The sequence below is a fragment of the Lissotriton vulgaris genome, chromosome 3_2, assembly GCF_964263255.1.
Source record: "Lissotriton vulgaris chromosome 3_2, aLisVul1.2, whole genome shotgun sequence".
Lineage (NCBI taxonomy): Eukaryota > Metazoa > Chordata > Amphibia > Caudata > Salamandridae > Lissotriton > Lissotriton vulgaris.
In genome coordinates this window covers 237,112,122-237,133,335 of record NC_141690.1, presented here as the reverse complement: position 1 = coordinate 237,133,335, position 21,214 = coordinate 237,112,122, and positions in this window count along the sequence as shown.

Below are 21,214 nucleotides of genomic sequence, written 5' to 3'. Positions count from 1 at the left end.
CTCAGGTCAGTGATACCCACACCTTCCCGGACCCTCTACCTCAGGTCAGTGATCCTCACACCTTCTCTGAGCCTCTACCTCAGGTCAGCGATCCCCACACCTTCCCGGAGGCTCTACCTCAGGTCAGCGATCCCCACACCTTCCTGGAGCCTCTACCATAGGTCAGTGATCCTCACACCTTCTCTGAGCCTCTACCTCAGGTCAGCGATCCCCTCATCTTCCCAGATCCTCTACCTCAGGTCAGCGATCCTCACACCTTCCCGGAGTCTCTACCTCAGGGCAGCAATCCCCACACCATCCGGGGCCTCTACCTCAGGGCAGCAATCCCCACACCTTCTCTGAGCCTGTACCTCAGGTCAGCGATCCCCACATCTTCCCTGAGCCTCTACCTCAGGTCAGCCATCCCCACACCTTCCCTGAGGCTCTCCCTCAGGTGAGTGATCCCCTCACTTTCCCAGAGCCTGTACCTTAGGTCAGTGATCTCCTCACCTTCCTGGAGCCTGTACCTCAGGTCAGCAATCCACACACCTTCCCGGAGGCTCTATCTCAGGTCAGCGATCCCCACACCTTCCCGGAGCCTCTACCTCAGGTCAGTGATCCCCTTACCTTCCCAGAGTCTCTACCTCATGTCAGTGATCCCCTCACCTTCCCAGAGCCTCTACCTCAGGTCAGTGATCCCCTCACCTTCCCGGAGCCTGTACCTCAGGTCAGTGATCCCCTCACCTTCCCGGAGCCTGTACCTCAGCTCAGTGATCTCCTCATCTTCCCGGAGCCTGTACCTCAGGTCAGCAATCCACACCCCTTCCCGGAGGCTCTAACTCAGCTCTGCGATCCCCACACCTTCCCGGAGCCTCTACCTTACGTCAGCGATCCCCACACCTTCCCTGAGCCTCTACCTCAGGTCAGCGATCCTCACACCTTCCCGGAGGCTCTAAATCAAGTTAGCAATCCGCACACCTTCCCGGAGCCTCTACCTCAGGTCAGTGGTCCCCACACCTTCCCGAGCCTCTACCTCAGGTCAGTGATACCCACACCTTCCAGGAGGCTCTACTTCAGGTCAGCGATCCCCAAACCTTCCTGGAGCCTCTACCATAGGTCAGTGATCCTCACACCTTCCGGGAGCATCTATCTCAGGTCAGCAATCCACACACCTTCCCGGAGCCTCTACCTCAGGTCAGTGATACCCACACCTTCCCGGAGGCTCTACCTCAGGTCAGCGATCCCCAAACCTTCCTGGAGCCTCTACCATAGGTCAGTGATCCTCACACCTTCCCGGAGCATCTATCTCAGGTCAGCAATCCACACACCTTCCCGGATCATCTACCTCAGGTCAGTGATACCCACACCTTCCCGGAGGCTCTACCTCAGGTCAGCGATCCCCAAACCTTCCTGGAGCCTCTACCATAGGTCAGTGATCCTCACACCTTCCCGGAGCATCTATCTCAGGTCAGCAATCCACACACCTTCCCGGAGCCTCTACCTCAGGTCAGTGATACCCACACCTTCCCGGAGGCTCTACCTCAGGTCAGCGATCCCCACACCTTCCTGGAGCCTCTACCTCAGGTCAGTGGTCCTCACACCTTCCCGGAGCCTGTACCTCAGGTCAGTGATCCCCTTACCTTCCCAGAGTCTCTACCTCATGTCAGTGATCCCCTCACCTTCCCAGAGCCTCTACCTCAGGTCAGTAATACCTTGACTCTGATAAAAGGAGAAGAAGGAAAATAGGGAAGAGAGGAGAGGAACTGACACAAACCACAGCTGCATCTTGTCGGTAGGTTTATTCTCAAGCCAGTTCACATCCTTGCTATTCTCTTGTGTTTGTATTAAAGACAAACAGCAGTGGGACTTCATCAACAATAAACAGGCAAGCACAGTTTCAACTTCTCTTACCGGCCTTCGTAGCTGCGAATGCAAATGTAGTCATGAATGAGCTGAAAGACCATGAATCCAACCCAACATTCGCGAAGACTGGAGACAACGAGGAGTAAAAAGTAACACCCCTAATGGAGGGCAGAGGGAGAACCTAAGGGGACTAAGAAGGGAGAACAAAATAAAGTTGTAGGAATTAAAGACTGGGTGCGAACTAGATGGAAGCGCGGACAAGCTACATCATCGAGTCATTGCTAAGCACTGATCCTCAATCTGCCTTAAAGTGACCGCCCACCAGTGTAATGTGGAAGTGTAATACTGAAGAGTAGCTGAAACGTAGCTCCCTGTCATTCAAGCAATGGACACTCCTCCAAGTACTAACTACCTGTGTTCCCAAAGATCTGTGGCCAATAATGTTTTGTAAAGTGTATATAGGATAAACTACTGTCCTTGAGCATGATGTACTCTTAAATGCGATTGTGACTGGTGACCGATATACCTGACATGTAATTGCTGTGTTTGGACAGTGCTGAGCGCCCATGGCCTGAATTCGCTCTGTCGTTTGCTATACTTCAGGGTGATTTTAAATTGACTTGGCCAGTGGCCTTCCACTTTTTGATCGAATGCTTTGTGAGATATTCAAAAACTCAGGAAGCAGAAGAATCCTCATTGGTCTCAGGTAGGTGGCCCATCATTTCTATAATCCCTTGTGTGTGACCTAGGAGCCAGATGTATCAAAGGGTTTTACTCATTCTGTGTCTATGGGAAAATGTGTTCATACATATGGCTCTTTGTCTTCAAGCACATTGTCTTTCATCTATCGGAGAAGTGTCCACTCTGCTCATTGGGTGAAACCCGGATGTGGGTCCGAAAACAATGAAGCGCCCTATGGCATGAAGTCGCTGAACTCTGCAGAAGGATGCCTTTGCAGCATAAGACTAACTCATGGGCTTATTCTGCCTTTGCACAACTGAAGATGGCTGGAGTCAAGATGAGGTTTAATTAAATTGACATTGCAGACCAGTACTGCTAGGGTCCTGTCCTAAACTCTGGCTCCGATGCCAGGAGGTGACTCGGCTTCTCTTCAGCTGCTCCTGACTCTTCAGATCCTTGGCCTGGCCCAGGCCACCTTAGCCTGAAGTCTATTCAGGTGGCTTGTTAAGAATCTCGGATATATCCCAACAGGAGCACAAGTGGAGATCCTTCTGTGTATGGGTTTTGCGTGTTGGTTTTGGAGGGATCCTGGCGCCTCCCAAGACTCTGAGCCTGCTTCCGGGTTGGAGTAACCATGGATGTATGAAACTCTTTTTTACAGCTAGAATGTTCTTAGAATGTTGCATGTTTAATGTCTCAATTCACCAGCATGCCTTCTTTTGGAGATTGATTTATGTGCCTTCTTTTGGACCCAATGCTGGAAGTGCTGCAGGGCACTTTCTGAGGGTGGGGTGATCTTGCTCCTGTCTCCTACAAGCTGTGTGCAAGACCAGTAAGAATTTCTAGCTTTTTTATATATGAAGTTTCAACCTTAGGGACATTAGAAACCAAGAGCTTTGTTTGAACCAAAAGGAAACCTGCTCCATTTCACTTTGTTTTGGGCCCTTTCCCTCTTTCCCTAATTGTGCCATAAGGACAAGAATGAGTGAAGGGAAGAATACCAGATTTATTGTGGATCATCTCAGTTGGACTGATCCACTCCTGCTTGAGTGGCGGCTGCTCCTCAAGAGCGGAGGAGCGTTGTCTCGCCTGCTGAGAGTGGGTGGGCACACACAAATAAATAAAATGTCCTGGCACCTCCTGGTCACACACAGTAACACTTCCCACACAATGACTCACAACTAATAAAAAAATAAAATAAAAGAATTGCAAAAAATGTCTCCCTCACGTAGCGGGGATTACCCCGTCCCAGAAATCTCTCCAGTAGTCCTCAACCGCATTTGTGCCTGCTGTGGGGGGTGTGCAGAGCCACAAAACCAGCCCACACACAGCCATAAAAGTGGCCAAACACAGGCCAGTCAGACCGGCCCTTGAGCACTGCCAGGTTGTCCTATAGGCCAGCCCCGCCCTGTGCATAACAGGCCATCAATTTTGCAAACTATTGTCTCATCTGAGCATCTCTTTTATCCAATGTTTCAAGTGAAAACAATGATGCATGACCTGTTTGGTGCACCCAGCCCTGAGGGATAAGACCTGAACCAGTGGATTTAGGGCGAGCAGGAGGCTTAAGGAGGCAGTACATGAAGAGAGCGCAGAATAAATGATGCAGTTGTGGAGTTAGTGAGTTTTAACCTAGATATCTTTTTGGGAGAGGGGGTAATCACCTCGAAGTCTTGACCTAAGCCAACAAAGCGCTGCATGTGTTCTTAGAATTCCATTTTCACCTCCACGAGGGGGACAAATAATCCAATCCAGGAATGATGTGCCTAGTATAAACCCATCTACAGTATTTGCCAATGAGCTGTCTTAAAACGCAAACACAACAGGCGCATTTTTTTTTAGCATGCACAGCACGTGAAACGACGGCCAAGATTTACGAACTATTCATTGCAGCACAGGAAGGTAAGTTTCTGTACTGCTGTGTGTGGACGGGGAGAGATGAACGGTGTCATATTTACAAAGATAGTGGCGCTATTCAACTCTGTCCATGAGATGGTGACTGCTTAGTGCCAACTCTGGCACCCTTGCACCCTTGCACCGTGGTGCAAGGGTGCCTGTGCTGTGGGAAGGAATGTGTTTGTAGAGGAAGGGGCTCCTTCCTGCACAAAAACTATCCCTAGAGGCGTATTCCTCTTTGTATGTGTGCTGCGGAATGCAGAACACATGCAGAGAGGAAGTAACAAGATGAAATAAAGATATTTCTCCTCATTACACCAACCTCGGGTAGGTGCACAATTTTGGCACAGTTTTACAGACTTTAGTAAATCTGGGATTGCCTCAAAATACATGGGGGAATGCACGGGAGCGGCCATGCTCCGCCCACGTTACGCCTTCCTGAGGCAGGGTGACCGATGCAGCAGTATGTGATGGTTGTATGACAATCCATTGGTAACAGCGCAATCGCGGCAGTTCTCATCGCGGCCATTACATCGTAAAGGCAGCCGCACCGGCCACTTTCTTATCGCACGTAGTTGTGCCGCAAATGCGGCCATTTAATTGGATCGCGTGTCACATCGCGATTTTACATCGCGCGTCTTGACAACGAGAAGTTTGAGGGCACCCTTGAATAATTACTCCTTTTTCGTGCCCTTCTGCGCTCTGTTTCCCTCATTTCCCGTGCAGTTGTGCCCTCTGTTGCCCCCGTATTTCGTGCCCTTCTGCCCTCTGATTCTCTCGTTTTTTGTGTCCTTCTGCGCTCAGTTTTACTCTTATTTTTGCGGCCTTCTGCACTGTGTTTCCATTATTTTCCGTGCTCTTGTGCCCTCAGTTGCCCTCGTATTTCGTGCCCTTCTGCCCTCTGAGTCTCTCGTTTTTCGTGCCCTTCTGCGCTCTATTTTACTCGTTTTTCGTGCCCTTCTGCGCTCTGTTTCCCTCATTTCCCGTGCTCTTGTGCCCTCTGTTGCCCCCCTATTTCGTGCCCTTCTGCCCTCTGAGTTTCTCGTTTTTCGTGCCCTGACACTGCAGTCACAGAAAAATAACTTTATCCGCGAAAAGCAACATCCATGAATTCCTGATATCGAAAGGCGGCGAGCTGCACAGCTCCATCTGTGCACAGGCTGTGAGAGCGCATTGTGCCTGAGTGACAGACAGGCAGGATGGTTTGCTATGGGTGGCCTGCAACCCGGGAAAAACATTAACAATCACAGGATGATACAAAGAAGTAACACATTTGGCGATTTTATATAGTGTGAACTTTACCCGAAGGTGTCAGAGTTCTTTACATAAGAACCAGTTGCAAAACATAATGACTTTGGATTACATGCGTTACATAATATTTATTTTTGAAGTATTTGGTATTAATGCAATGTTAATAAAATCATAAGTATTTGGTATTAACGCAATGTCAAGACAATAATACGTATTTGGAATTAATGCAATGTAAGGAAAATAAAAAGGTTGAAACGGTTTCTTTTGTATGTGACTTAATTTTAGCATGGGTCAAGGGTAATTTTCACAATGCATGTTCATCCATCCATCCACCCCCCTCCCAGCACTCATCCATGCATCCATCCACCCACACACCCATCCATTCATCCATCCGCCATCCATTCATCCAGCCGCCAATCATTCATCCATCCGCCAATCATTCATCCATCCGCCATTCATTCATCCATCCACCCACCCTCTCACCACACACATATCACCCATACACCCATCCATCCATCCACCCAGACATCCATCCATTCATCCTTCCATCCATTCATCCTTCCGCCATCCATTCATCCACCTGCCATCCATCCATCCAGACAGCCATCCATCCATCCGCCTGCCATCCATTCATCCATCCACCCACCACACACATATCACCCATACACCCACCCATCCATCCATCCATCCCCCAGGCCCCATACATGCATCCATCCATTATTCATTAATGCATCCATCCACCCATACATCCATCCATGCATCTGCCATCCATTCATCCATCCATCCACCCACCCACTCACCACACACACACACAGTCAGCCACCCAGCACTCATACATGCATCATTCATGCATCTATATAAAAGAATAACTACATCGCTGCTGCATTTTTTTAATGGCATGTGACATGTGACAGACTGTGAGGTTTTTTTAATGCTTTTTTAATGGCATGTGACGGTCAGCATTTCGATTTTAGAATCTTGTTACGGTCATTTAGCTGCATTTTTGCTAGCCTCTTTTATTTCAATCAGCCGTGTTAGGATAATTTCGACAAGACTCCTTAAAATGGTGTTACGCTCATTTCCAAAAGTAAATGTTCAGCGAAGCATTTCCGAAGCCCCTTACATCATCAGCCCTGTCATTTGTAGAATAAACGCTCCTTTTCAAAAGCCTTTTTCATTACAATCCCGTCGAAGTTAGTTAATATGTCATTAACATCGCATGCGTTGAAATTGCATGACATTGCGCCGTCGTAGCATGCGAGGTGAACGACGATGCGATGTGAAAATCGCGGTGCGATAGCACCGCAATGTTTTGACCCCGATGCGATGGGTGTTTCCCGTACGTGATGCGTTCTTTTTTACAGTCATGCAAAGCCACTCGAATGCGGCTTTGTAAATACCAAAATAAATGTTGCTTCGGGACTGCGCCAAAAAGGTGCTGCTGCTTCCCCAATGCAAGATCTCAGTGAACCTGGCCCCCACAGTTTCTATAAGTGAATTAACACCAATGGTAGCAGAGATCACAGAGTTACTACTCGAAACAATCCATCCACATGCAGCCGCTGGTTTATCACCGGTCACGATGTTGTGCTGGGTAGCAGTAGCACATATTACAAAAGACAAGGTTGTTCCCAAATAGTCATAGGGGCCTGGGTGAGTGATTGTTATGGACAGAGGGGTCCCAAACTGGTAAAGAGTAGATAAGGAAACATACAGGTTTTTTGAAAAAAGTAGAGAGAAACAGAAGTTCAAAAAAGGAAATCGAAATTATTTTTGAAGTGCAGTGTTTTATTCACAGCGCACTCGTATCACCATTGTATGGTTTAAGCAAAATGTATCAAAAGAAATTGGTACTTTTCATTTGTTAATGTGCCCAAATAGAAAAGGGGGAAAGAGAAGTGCAGGGTAAAGTTTGTAAAAAGTCGTGACTCACTTTTCATTCAATTATGACATAAAACATACATTGAAATTCATGTATACGTTATTCTTCAATGATCCCCATCAATCGGGGCCGCATATGATATACACAAGTTAGAACATTATATTGTACATTGTTCTAACTTGTGTATATCATATGTATATGTTTTATGTCATAATTGAAAGAAAAGTGAGTCACGACTTTTTACAAACTTTACCCTGCACTTCTCTTTCCCCCTTTTCTATTTGGGCACATTAACAAATGAAAAGTACCAATTTCTTTTGATACATTTTGCTTAAACCATACAATGGTGATACGAGTGCGCTGTGAATAAAACACTGCACTTCAAAAATAATTTCGATTTCCTTTTTTGAACTTCTGTTCCGTGCTGGGTAGCACAGCCGAGTCAGAGAGTGCACAGCTACTGGCGAGGTTCGGGTCCTAGCTGCACACAGAAGCACGTCCCCTTTATTTGAAGTATGTAAAAACACACATATGATGTCTTGGGGATTTGCATTTGTGAGCTTAGTTTAAAAAATGTTTTTTTTCGATTATCTAGGCTCCTAGGGTACCGCTTGCTCTGTGCTGCTGACATGCAGTTTTTGGTTCACAGATCACCCTCTGACATACTGTGACACTCGTGATATTTACATGCATGCACTTTAGCTCATGCTGGTGACGCCACCAGTTTGTACTGCCGCTCCTGTCGCTATGCTTTTGTATGTTGGTAGCGAAGAGAGCTGGACGCTGGATAAGGTATACGTCACTTTACAAATGTATATGTTAAGCGTGAACCAAAGCCACATGTTTATCAGAGCACTTTACTGCAATTCAACAAAGTATTCAAGAGCAAGTGTGTTCCGTGAAGAATGTCCAGGGCCGGACAGGCCTGTTATTACACGGGGCATTTTCCCGGTGGGTCAGAGACTTTGAAGGAGGGTTTTGAAAGTCCCAGGACCTGGTACCTGGTTAACTGCATCAGGCACAGGGGGGATTAAAGAGAGAGAATAAGAGAGGGAGGTAAGGGGAGGTAAAGAGAACGTGATCAGAGAGGGAAAGGAGAGAGGAAAGAATGAAAGTGAGACAATGGATGGATGGAAAGAGAGACGTTGCATTAGAGGCGAAGGGAGTGGAGATGGTGGAGCATTTTTGCCGAGGTTGCTTTTGGTTCCCCAGTCCAGACCTGAGAGTGTCCCTGAGGAAGATAAAGGTGGGGGTCAGGACCTGAGAGCTGCCCAGGTGATACATGGCAATGTGGTGGCTACATACAAAGGAAATACATTTATAATAAGGATAAGGAGGGCACCTAGGCAAAAGTGGAGGGTGGAGGTATTGGGGTCGGTCATTGGAAGAGAATAAAGACCAGTAGGTGGGCAAGGGGTGGAACAAGAAGGCTTCTTCGCTGAGAGCGTGGGGTAATCCGATTGGAGTCGACCCTTCAGAGGCGCTGCTTGAGTTGGCTTCCGATGCCTCCTCGTCTGCAGTGAGTGTCCAAGGCGGTGTGTCCAGCTGGAGGCGTCACGACTGGAAGCATTGGGCAGTGAGGAAGTGCCTATGCTAAGGCTCATGTAGAAAGGTCCCAGTGGAGGTCTTCCCCCAGGCATGGCCACTGGAGAGAACATGCGGGGTGGAGGACAGGCGATTACACGGAAAGGTCAACTGTGGCGGGTGCTGTGTAAGTGTTATGTGAGATGTGAGAAAGTGCCTATGGTAAGGCTTGGGTGAAAGTTCCCAGTAGGCAAAGCCTGGGTGGAGGACAGGAAAGTTCATCTGGGGTGGTTGCTGTATGAATGTTATGGGAGATAGAGGTTAACTGTGGAAGAGGCTGAAACTGGAAACCATCAGATTCACTGAGTTCCCCATAGGAATTAGATTCCCAGAAGTCACGATTTTCTTGAGAGTGTTTGCAGGTTTCTTAAGATGTGCCTGTATCTTGTCACATGCTCATAGAGATCCCTGGACTTAGAGTAAAAACTTTGATGGAAGACCGCGCGGCAGAGTCTTGGTCGCCATGGCAGCGGTCCCTCTTTGATGCTTAACTGCAAAAGACTCTTCCAAGTTGGCAAGCTCCTTGTCTCCATTCTATTATTACCCTAATGCGACCATTTACAAAGAGCTGTGAACAAGCGTCAACGTGCCTGCATCTGCAGCCCCTCGGCAGCTGTCAGCTGGCAACTTGGAGCTCACTTTCTTAAGATTTAGCAGAAATCAAGATTCCAGGTGGCATCCATATGATAGATATTTGGAGTAAGCCCCTTTTCGTGTCAGAAGCTCTCCCTGGAAGTACTTTTATGCAGAGACTCGCATTTCTAACAAATAATTATGCTTTGGCCTTGCACAAGAACGCTTGATGTATCAATGGTTTGTTTTCACATTCGATATAGAAGAGGTGACTTCTAATAGAAAATACTCACTGATTGGCTGCTGGATGAGGTCTGATCCAAAATGGCGCGTCCTTTTGAGGGTGGGGGCGGTGGGTAGGGTGCCAGATCATGTACGCTAGTGTAAGTGCCAAAACTAACCGGCAACCGTGTTGGGATCCTTAGCTTTGAACCGGAAATGAACTCTGGCTGGAGCCCAACCCACTCTCCGCTGTCGTCATTGACGTCAGAGTAAATGTGAGACCCGTTCATAGCATAGTGTTGTAAGTGAGCTTTTCTCCTGTGAGAAGTCTTCTTACATCCCTTTTCATTACCCAATCAAGTGAAAGAGGTCACAAAAGCAGTGTTCTGGTTTTTTCAAATGGTTGTATTTTAAAAAATACTGGCCCTTCTGTAACATACTCCTCTCTTCCCTCGTTGCGTCATCGCCAGTCTCTCTCAGACACATGGAAAACCAGTGGCAATTTGGAAGGCTCCTGGAGACATTTTATTCCAGGTTTTAGTTCCAACGTTGACGGTGCGAGTGCATGGCAACTTATGGTGGATACACACCTTTCAAACCCGAATGGTCAAGAAACTATGGGGCAGATTTACAAGAAAGTGCCACAGCGCGGCGACGCAAGCCCTTTGGCTGCGACGCACTGCAGCACTTTCAGAGCAACGGAATGCAACCTATTAACAATGATATGTCACATTCCTGTGCTCTCTTCTGTGCTGGTGAACAAACAGCTGCCATGCGCCAGCACAGGCGCCCTTGCACCATGGTGCAAGGATGCCTGCGTCATGGGGAGATTGTTTTTGTGAAGGAAGGGCACCTTACTGCCCAAAAACAATCACTGCTAGCACTACAGGCATTTTACTACAGGCAGATTGCAGCACGCATGGAAAGAGGAAACAAAACAAGGGGACATTAAAACATTTCTTCTCGTGCACCTCGCTACGCCAACACTAGGGTGGCGTAGCATTCCAACGCATTTCCAGGTTTACGATTCCTCTTAAATCTGGAAATGTGTCTGGTCCCATGGGTGTTGCATGGGAACAATATCATAACAACTCTTAAGAGAGGGTCCGAGGGAGGTGTTTAGCGACCAGACAGGCAAATACCCCCTGTGTAGCTACATCAATAACAACGAAGCCTGTAGGTCGAGTGGTGCTGAGACACAGAAATTAACACTGGTGTGATTGCACAAAAAGTAGAATAACTTTAGTGACAAAAAGTCAAATAGGCTATCAACAATTGCTGATTAAGTCCTATCAGCCCACCTGATGGCGGAGCCTCATCATGTAGGACTTCCAAACCTAGGTCTGTGTGCGATCGCCAAGTTGTATTTTAGCAACGCATCACTGGACCAAGGTACGGTCACCGCAATCGTTCGTACAAAAGGTAAGGCTGATGTGTGCAGTGCAAAAATTAAATCAGGTGAAGTGTCTTAAAATGGCTGTCGAAGCAAACAAAGACCTTTAATAGTGTTTGCCTGGACGTCAGATTAAAAGATAGTGAGATGACAGTGTGAAAAAATAACTGTCTAACTTGCTTGGTAGAAATCCAAAAAGATCTATATAGGGCCAACATGTTTCTGCCTTTCTGTGAAAAATCACTGGCATTCGTCAGGGCCAAGCTCTTGTCTGCTACTGCAATAGCACTATTGTGTGTGCTAGAATAATGAAAACAAGGAAGTAAAATAAGAGTGGTCATTTAAGACCATCCTACCACATCTTCTTAGTATTGCTCTGTTGATGCAATTGGTCTTTCCTGTATAAGAACGAAAAAAGGGGAGAGAACCATGTAGAAATTGCATGTACATAATCCTCAATGTTACATCTTCAACAAGTGCTATGCAGAAGGTGCTATAACTGTGCAAAACCAGTGATAATTCAACTAAACTCAGACTGGACCATCACTACTTTATGATAGCCACATTCAAAATGCATTGTGTTTCGTCACCAAAAGTTAATCAGTATACAAAAGTTTAACACTTACCCATCAATATGTGGGAAGTAAACCTCCCCTCACCCGGCAACTGCTCGGACGAATAAGGCACCGCTCTAAACATATAAAGACAGTCTCTGTAATAGATGCATGCCTTAAAGATTAGACCTCAGTGTACTGTTTAGAAACCCAAATATTTTCTAATCTGTCTAAAACATATACCCCACCGGTGTACCAGATGGCTGCATCAAACGACTTAGGCATGTAACCCCCTTAAATACATTCAAGAAGGCGCTCCATAGTGATACAATGGCACCTACTATTGTCCATGAAAACAGCTGTGTAATATTGCTGTTTCAAACCAGTGGGAAAATACCCCACACGCTATTATCAGTTCCTCAAGTAATATCAAGGGGCCAGCTTACAAACTATATAACCCCCCTACATCCAAACACACTGGTCCACTCTTACCTGTCCGTCAGTACCTCGCGGCAGAATCTCGAGCCGAAGGGGAGGCATCGACGGGCAGGTCGGACGTCTATTTATATTGCAGCTAAGTGGCTGATTGTTTTCAGCTGGTCCACTCAGCCATCTTAGTGCGTGTGCGCGGTGTAGAAACACTACACTCCGCGTATGCGCACATCCTTATGATCGTCCGACGCGCATGTGCGTGAACAACTTAGTCTGCTCAATGTCAGGCCTTGATCCAATGCGCATGCCCACTAGCAATGCACTAACGCTGCTACCCGAGCCGGATAGCAGGACACTACCGCTGATACTCGTGCCTGCGCGGTGACTAGATACTTAGCGCTGTTCGCCGCGACTGTGCAATGAGAATGAAAACACACGTGTTAACAAAAAGCGCCGCGGCGCGACTGTCTTAAGATTAGGAAATGTACCCTTTTCTGATTGCCAGTAAACGGCGATGTTGGCTAATGAAAACCCACCAGTTTTTTAACTACATGGTTTATGGGAATTATGCTGCATGGCCTGAATCGGCAGTAGCTGAGTGTATACTGGGGGAATAGATAGAATCAAAAAGTCGAGCCTTTCTAGACCCCTCGTCACTATCTCGGGGTATTTACTTGAGGTTGGAGATGTGGATTATGATCAACATTGATCACATGATCAGAGTACCCACTATTTCAATAAGTGAAGAGATTAGTGGAAAATGAGTGCCAGTGGACACTAGAATTAGAACCTAAAGAATAATTTATAAGGCGCCCTGTAGGCGGAGTGAACACCACGGATTTGTGGAAGCCTCAATGTCAACAGGTTAACACACCTTATTGTGATAACAAAGAGCACCCAATGACAAATGTTGCACTCAGATAGACAACCATGGAATGTTGTCATTCAGTCCATTGACATCAGATTTCAATCTAAAAATCCATCGTTGCTCCTTGACAAAAAGGAAGTGAGAGACATCAATGATGTGTGACGGGATGTATGGCTGTTCCAGCACTACCCAGACCAAGACCTCAGATTTGTGATTTGTTTCCAAAAAGTGGTTGGTAAGGCCTGTAGATTGCTTCCTGCACCGGATTGTGCTTTTATGCTCGCTGATGCGAGACTTAATCATCCTCGTTGTATGGCCCACATACTGCTTCTTGCAGGGGCAGGTGATCAGACAGATCAATTTTTCTGAATTGCAGTTTGTGTGTCTTGTTAGTCTCCATGGTCTATTGGTGCCAATGTCTATTATCAGGGTCTTGCGTGTCTGCGGGCAGGCAGCACAATTCCCACAGGGGTAATGGCCTTGAACTGGATTGCTGTTCCAGAGAGTGTTAGTAGTTTGTTTCATCTCGCTGCGTGGTCTGGTATGAACCAAATTATCCCGAATGGATGGTCCTCTCTTAAATGCAAACAACGGGCGAGGTATTACACCTGCTGCTGTATTTAGAATTTTCCAATGCTTAAGTATGGTTTTTTTCACTTGATTGGAGGATGTGGTGAAAGTTTGTACCATAGTCATCCGATCTCTTGTCGCCTCTGACCCCTTATGTTGCAAGAGTGCCTCCCGATTATTGTTGAAGGCTCTCTTCCGCGCTCGGCGACCAGTGTGTTTGGATGTAGGGGGGTTATATCGTTTGTAAGCTGGCCCCTTGATATTACTTGAGGAACTGATAATAGCGTGTGGGGTATTTTCCCACTGGTTTGAAACAGCAATATTACACAGCTGTTTTCATGGACAATAGTAGGTGCCATTGTATCACTATGGAGCGCCTTCTTGAATGTATTTAAGGGGGTTACATGCCTAAGTCGTTTGATGCAGCCATCTGGTACACCGGTGGGGTATATGTTTTAGACAGATTAGAAAATATTTGGGTTTCTAAACAGTACACTGAGGTCTAATCCTTAAGGCATGCATCTATTACAGAGACTGTCTTTATATGTTTAGAGCGGTGCCTTATTCGTCCGAGCAGTTGCCGGGTGAGGTGAGGTTTACTTCCCACATATTGATGGGTAAGTGTTAAACTTTTGTATACTGATTAACTTTTGGTGACGTAACACAATGCACTTTGAATGTGGCTATCATAAAGTAGTGATGGTCCGGTCTGAGTTTAGTTGAATTATCACTGGTTTTGCACAGTTATAGCACCTTCTGCATAGCACTTGTTGAAGATGTAACATTGAGGATTATGTACATGCAATTTCTACATGGTTCTCTCCCCTTTTTTCGTTCTTGTACAGGAAAGACCAATTGCATCAACAGAGCAATACTAAGAAGATGTGGTAGGATGGTCTTAAATGACCACTCTTATTTTACTTCCTTGTTTTCATTATTCTAGCACACACAATAGTGCTATTGCAGTAGCAGACAAGAGCTTGGCCCTGACGAATGCCAGTGATTTTTCACAGAAAGGCAGAAACATGTTGGCCCTATATAGATCTTTTTGGATTTCTACCAAGCAAGTTAGACAGTGATTTTTTCACACTGTCATCTCACTATCTTTTAATCTGACGTCCAGGCAAACACTATTAAAGGTCTTTGTTTGCTTCGACAGCCATTTTAAGACACTTCACCTGATTTAATTTTTGCACTGCACACATCAGCCTTACCTTTTGTACGAACGATTGCGGTGACCGTACCTTGGTCCAGTGATGCGTTGCTAAAATACAACTGGGCGATCGCACACAGACCTAGGTTTGGAAGTCCTACATGATGAGGCTCCGCCATCAGGTGGGCTGATAGGACTTAATCAGCAATTGTTGATAGCCTATTTGACTTTTTGTCACTAAAGTTATTCTACTTTTTGTGCAATCACACCAGTGTTAATTTCTGTGTCTCAGCACCACTCGACCTACAGGCTTCGTTGTTATTGATGTTGCATGGGAACACCCACAGCAAAGTGCTGTGTGCAAAGGGGTCGTATTTAAAAGGACAGGAAAAGTCACGATGCGTGGCTATTCCTGTTCTTGTAAATATGGGGCAGGGAAATGCACCGCCTGTGCGTCACAAAAAGTGAGGCACTGGTGGCGCAAAGGGCTTGTAAATCTGCCCTTTCGCCTCTATCAGAATTACAAGGGGCTAGAACTGTGTCCCTGTAGGGCCTCAATCCAAGGAGAGTTCCCACTCCAGTGCCATACTAGCGCACAGCGTCAATCCCTGGTGCAACCCATACGTGGACTATGCACTCAATGAGACACAGATCCAAGACCAGGCTCCCATCCGACACCCACACAGCACCAAGCCGAGCACTGCTCCAGGCCCAGCACTGATTATCGTTTAACCACTCGAGGACAACCACTGTCCAATCCCAGCGCTGCATTTCCACAGCTCCAAGAATCCTCCCAGTCTGGCACTGCACTCTTATACAACACCCACAGACAGGAAGAGCTTTGGTTACAGCACTGCACTCGCAGGCAGCAGTGAGGACAGGTACAGCTCCTGCCCAGTGCAAACACTGCACCATGAAAGCTCCAGGAAGGTCTTCTGTTGAACTGCGCTCTCACACAGCACCATAGCCAAGTAGATATTTAATTCCAGCACTGCACTCTCACACAGCACTAGGAACAGGTGCTATTTCTACCCAGTGCCTGCACTGCATTTTCACAGCTCCAATAACTTTTCCTGAGTCTGGCACTGCACTATTATACTGCACCCATGGCCAAGTAGAACTCTTCTTCCAGCACTCCATTCTCAAACAGCACTAGGAACAGGTACTATTTCTACCCAGTACCTGCACTGCATTTTTACAGCTCCTAGAACTTCTCTGAGTCTGGCACTGCACTATTATGCTGCACCCATGGCCAAGTGGATCATTTCTTCCAGCACAGCACTCTCAAACAGCACTAACATCAGGCACAGATCCTACCTTATCTCATCAGATCACTGCAACTCCTTCCTGTCTGATGCCTCTGCTCTGACACAGATCAAAACCAAGCACAGCGCCACAGCCAACAGCACTTCCAAACCTCACACTGTGCTCTCACACAGTGCAATCACGGATGCTCCTGCAGCGCACCGACTTCCACTATCTAGATATACTGCTACATTCACAAACCCTTGACCTTGGCCATTGCCTGAACTTGCCAGGATGTCAGCCTAGCTCTAGCCCCCAAACTGGCAGGGCTGGAATCTGGATAGCAATCCTGCCAGGTTGAGGGGCATGTTGATCTAGTGGGGGCCAAGGTGGGGTCATGCAACTCAACCACAAACGGATACACCAGATTGGGTAGGTAGGGGGGAGTCCCAGGATACTAGGAGCTAGATGTGGCTACCAACAAGTCTACACGCCACACAGCAATGCCCTCGCTCACACCAGCATCACCAAGGGCACCTCCTGCTGCAGCACTCGCTCTCACACAGCACAACAACCTAGAACAGATCTTAGCACTGTGCTTTCATGCAACAACTGGCCTCAAGGGCAGAGAGGGATGTGGCATAGTGGCTACTTTACCAACCTTGGAACCTGGGTTTGAATCTAGCTTTGCACATTACTGACCATAGGCTGAGCAGGAGTAGGATTTCGGAACCGTAGGAAGTTCTCTGTGAGTCTTAAATAAAGAGGCAACAAGTTCCAGAATTGGTGCAGGTTGTGAGAAGTTTATTGTGGTGTTCGGGTCACAAGTGGAGAAGTGTGGCTCACTGGTTAGAACGGCAGACCCTGATGCAGAAGACTGGCCTGGGACCAGGGTTCAATTCCCCCCTCGGCGGGTCTTGGGCTCAATTTCCTCGGACCTGTTAATTCTCGCCTCGGTGCCTATTCTAGTCATGGGTCCCACTCTGCAACTCTGGGCAATAGCTTGCTTAGTCTCCACAACGGCCCCAATAACGCTAGGATGCCTGGCTTCACCTTGGGGGTGCCCAGGAGTGGGCACTTCACAGGGAAAGGCCAGAAGGGTTCCTCAGTGGTATTCGTACAAGCGCCAAGATGCCTCCGGTAGTCGTGCGCTATACAAGTACCTCTACATTTACAGATATGATGGGGGGCCCTTCTCTGGTTTTATGGTGACAACTATAGCTGGGTAAGGTTGCCTGCCTAGTCAAGCATGTATCACAAAAGCAGGGGAGACCTGTTTGTAAACTTAAGGATGAGAGCGATGCTTAAGCCGCGTCAATCAAGCCTTGAGATAGCACAGATCCAAACGTTTGCCTTATGCATGGTCAATCATGAACAGAAGAAAGTTTCTTTGTTAGCGCACAATTGCAATCATTAAAAGGCGTCAAGAGGACCAGTGGAAATAAATATAGCACTGCCAGCAACCAGTGAGCGTTTACAAGTGACAGAACAGCAAAAACCTGCTCTGATTAGAGGCTGCATGCAAATAAACAGAAGCTTCTTCCAATATTTTGATGGAAGTGATTGGCGCAATTGTCATTGAAATAATGAGGAAACAATGCAGCTGTCGTGGGGGCGTAAACGATAAACACGTGCAACAAATTCTTGCGCTTCCCATGACTGGACATGTTCCAGATGCTGATGCGGCACATTCTGCACCCAGTGACGCATTCAAATAACATAAGTCCACTGAAGAGTATATTTGTCTGATCAGGTGAGACTGGGAGGCAGGTACAAGTCTTTTTGCAACATTTATGGAGTGCTACAGCCTGTCACACTCTTCTGAAGCCTTTGTGAATTGAAGTATTCGGAGATGAGAGAAACCTTTACATAGAATGGGGTGGCACAGAATCCAGCTTCATCCTTCTCTCTGAGACACAGGACTTGAATTGTGCCAGTGGTTGTAGGCGGTGGGGAGCAGTACTCAGTTTTGGGTACCAGGACTTATTTTTCATCATCAGACTTTGACCCAGAATAAGAAAGAAAGGGAGAGCGAGAAAGAGGGAAGCACTGACAAGGGTGAAAACAAGAATGAAAGATATCTTGTAAATCAGAGATAAAAAGACAGGAAGTGTATAGCGTAGAAAAAAGAGGAGGTCAAATGAAGAGTAGGCAGCCTTGGTATTCAGCAACTCTGCCGTTTGGCAGTGATAGCAGACTGAACTTCCATTTCCCCGCCCACACCTGCGCTCTGCCTCCCTCCCCCCGCCCACACCTGCGCTCTGCCTCCCTCCCCCGCCCACACCTGCGCTCTGCCTCCCTCCCCCGCCCACACCTGCGCTCTGCCTCCCTCCCCCCGCCCACACCTGCGCTCGGCCTCCCTCCCCCACCCACACCTGCGCTCTGCCTCCCTTCCCTCGCCAACACACCCAGCGCTTCTGCCAAAGCAGAAGCCGGGGCCACAAAAACCTGGAAAAGCCTCCACCTCCGGACCTCACCCACCCTGCAGGAATTCAGACAAGGACTTAAGACCTGGCTGTTCAACTAACAACGACCAGCAGCAGCCCCCCCTAGTCCCCTCTCCCAGCACCTACATACCCTTGCGGGTGATACGCAGCGCTTTACAAATCCGGATTGATTGATAGTAGTCTATGGTCATGGGACGAAATGTCCGTGACAAGCTCACCTTGACGAAGGAAGTGGGGGAATCTGGGGGGGGGGGGCACAGAGCAAGGAGGCCCATAGGAATGAATGTCAATTACTGAATCGGTAAATACTGATTCGTTATATACCGAATCGGTAAATGTGCCCCCTACATAGGAAAAGTCTATTACCGGTCGGTAACGGCCGATTTCGGCCGTTACCGACCGGTAATAGCCTACCTACCGGTAATAGCCTACCTACATCTGGCCCTAAATCTTTCCCGCTTTCCCAACCTCTCCCTTCAATCAACCATCCCTACCTCTACACGACCCCCAAACTCAACACCTTGATGCACTAATGCCACCAGGTGCAGTTGTGCAATATACAAAAAAGTCAAATAAACTATAAATAAGAGGGTATGAATCTAGTTTATCAGGCCTCCACCCTCAGCAGGAGGCAAACATCCAGGGTGTCATCTAAAATAAAACAGGTAAAAAGTAACAAAGGTATCTACCGCACAAATGTTAAATGCAATTTCATCAAAATAGGTCTGCTAGTATGGTCTAGTTATTCTTAGTACGGTCTAGTTATTCTAGTATTCGTTCAATATTTGTATTCTTAAACATCACATGAATATTAAATTCAGGCGAAATTGTACATCTAGAACATCTGATTCTTTAATCTATTTCAGCACGGTTGTAAGTGACTGTGAATGCAGCTCTGTCTCCAGCACATCAAAGGAATCGAATCAGGTTGTCATCTCCTGCACATCATGTCACTGAGACATTCAAAGACGTTTATAATTCACTTGAAAAGCTTGGAAAGTGAGACTTTGGTCTGTTCAGCTATTAATTCAATCTAGACAGAACTCCTAGAATGGAAGCAGCTATTAAAGTGTTGAAAGAGACCTTTTCGGTTGAGATTGAGATTGAAAATCTCCCACTTACATATTTCCTCTTAGAAAGCAGTCCTTAGTTTACCAGTGCTTTTTTACACAATTTATTTGTCTTAAAGTGCCACTGCCCGCAGAAGGGCTGACTGTTTCACAGATTGAGTGGCATATTATCAAGACTCGTGATAAAATTATCGCCGCTTTATCGGCAGGAAACTGCCGCTAAAGTGGCGATAAAGGGCTTGATAATATGCTCTATAGAATTCCAATAGAATCACAGGTTATACATCTCACCTGGGCTTCTATGGGAATTCACAAGGGCATATTATCAAGCCTATTATCGCCGCTTTAGCTGCAGTTTCCTCCCGATAAAGCGACGATAATTTTATCGCCGAGTTTTGATAATATGAGTTTTTTTACCGACTGATCTTCAGCTCACGTCAGATAATCCATTCAAGATCACCCCAAGTGGCAAATCACCAGGAGTCCGAGGACAACAGTAATTTGTGTCCCTCTGCTGGACACAAGGTCATGCCCACATTGGAACAAATGAATTCTGAAAGTGTTTCTAACATCAGGATCCAGTTAGACAGTTAAAAATGTACCTATACATAATTTCAATTTGTTTGCATGTAGGCTATAAATGCACATGATGGTAAATACAGTAAATATAAATACTGTAGGATGTGGTGTTTAACAGGTGGACAATTAAAGAGACCCGTCTTTTTAAGTGCGGAGACTCAGCACTAGTAAAGATACTTCTCGTAAATCACTTTGTGAATAGCAAAGAATTGTAAACGTACACAAAAGAGTAAGTTTGCCTTTGCGAATCGGACCCAGGGTGTCTAAATATTGTACATCGATACCGTGGAGAGAAAAAGCTCATAGATAACTATCACTGGAGTTGGGAACAGGAAACAAGCTACCAAACAAAATGTAAATTCTATGTCAGAACCGGAGGCTTCAGATTATGCTATATCTTCCTTCGCTTTATTAACATAAAGACTCCACAGCAGCTTTAGGAAAAGATATAATAAGAACAAAAAATGCTTTAAACATAAAGCATTGACGTAATGTTCAACAAATCAAACAACTCCCAAGAGTCTCTTTGTATAACGATAGTCCATAGTCCTTCCACTCTGTCCATCATCACTATAAAACCGGACTTCTCATCTTCTTCCTCCTCTTTCTTCGCTGCTCCCGCAGCCAGATAAGTGCTTTTCCTATTTTTTCCCTTTTCAATGTTACCGATTGTATTGTGTACGATCGTTGGGGGACTCATTGCATGGTTTATTCCCTTACAGAGTCCCCGGTTGCGGGAACGTTCTTCGTTCCTACGCGACTTTATTTCCCAATTGTGTGCGGTGTGTACATAGACCGCCAGGGGGCGGCCTGTCGTCTCGCCGACCCTTCGACGCGCCTCCGCAGTGCCAGGAGCCGCGCCGTGGAGTCTGCTTGCGCAGGAGCCAGCCCTCGCGTACCCCTCTGACACCTGGTGCCCCGGGTCTGTAATTTCCTACCCTTGACGCCCCGTTGGGGTCTGTATTGCGGCTC